The sequence below is a fragment of the Chelonoidis abingdonii genome, chromosome 8, assembly GCF_003597395.2.
Source record: "Chelonoidis abingdonii isolate Lonesome George chromosome 8, CheloAbing_2.0, whole genome shotgun sequence".
Classification (NCBI taxonomy): Eukaryota; Metazoa; Chordata; order Testudines; family Testudinidae; genus Chelonoidis; species Chelonoidis abingdonii.
Window position 1 is genome coordinate 49,387,996 of NC_133776.1, and position 1,406 is coordinate 49,389,401.

Below are 1,406 nucleotides of genomic sequence, written 5' to 3' on the forward strand. Positions count from 1 at the left end.
GGCGAGCAACTAGTTGCAGAAGATGACAAAGATGACGATATAGAGGCGTATCTCCTTGCGTTCGAGAGGATTGGCACTGCGGGAGCCTGGCCCCAAGACACCATGGCCGGTCTGCTGGCTCCATTCCTATGTGGGGAGGCCAGAAGCCTAGTTCGACATGACCGCAGAAGCGGCTATGGACTACTCTCGACTGAAGGCGGAAATCCTGGCGAGGGCAGGCATGACGCCGGCATAAGGCCCAGTGCTTCCACGAGTGGAAGTACGCGGGAGGACAAACCCTGAGGTCCAGCTATTTGATTTGATACCACCTTGCTCGGAGGTGGCTCCGCCCGAGGCCCATCAGCCAGAGAAGGTAGTAGAGATCCTGGTATTGAACAGGTACATGAGAAGGGTTGCCGCCGGACTACGGGGGTGGGTCCGCCAAAAGATCCCTCTCTTATGCCGATCTAGTTGCTCTGGTGAGAGGCACTTAGCAGCCAAGAACTCTTCCAGACCACCGGGGGAGGAAGGCGCCAGTATACGGACGCCAGCCTCTGCGCCGAGGCCCCGGTTTGCCTAGCTCCGGGCCGGAAAATGGAGGGGAGGCAGGAGCGGAAGAGCTGCCGGCAGTCCCGGAGAGACTGGGGAAGAAAAGGCTCAGGGATACATTCCCAGCAGGCCGAAAAATAGGGGGCTACCAGGGTGGGGTACCGGATGTTTATGCTGTGGTGATAATTAGGGCATATTGCTGCCCAAAGCCCAATCTTGGGAGAGCCTATGCAGTGTGAACTGGGAGATATAGGGACCATGCGATCTATAAGTCTAGTCGGGTTCGATGGTCCCTCATAGATACACTAGGGCCGTTAAGCGTGAACGGTGTAGAAAACCACTGCATTAAAGACTCGGGCAGTTGCAGTTACATCGGTCTCAGGGAACGCTGGTCAGACCGGGCCAACTATCCCAGGGCAAACGCTCAGGAATATCTGTTACATGGGGATGTCAGCTACTACCACCACGTCGCCTGTACGCAAATCCGAAGTTTTGAAACCCTACCGAGGGACAGTGGGAGTTGTTCCAAAACTCCCTTACCCTGTCCTTATCGGACGAGACTTCCCGGGGTTTGATGGCCTACTCCCTGGGAACGAGGAAGAAGGAAGGGAGGACCCTGGGATCAAAGGGTGGCCCGATAGGGGACCCTCTCCCGCTTTCCACGAGTTTAGCCAGGATGTGTTCTCCCCACCGGGGAAGTCCAGGAAGACTCGGAGGGACGGAGGGCCGATAAAAAAGAAGGGGAGAGGACCTGACCCGGTACCTGACAATACACTGGCAGGGGAAAGAAGGGCTCGGTGACAGCGGGACTAGGTCCGCTAACTCAACCCATTGTTGGACCGGGTTCCCTGGGCTGTCCCTGAGGGGAGACGGAGGTG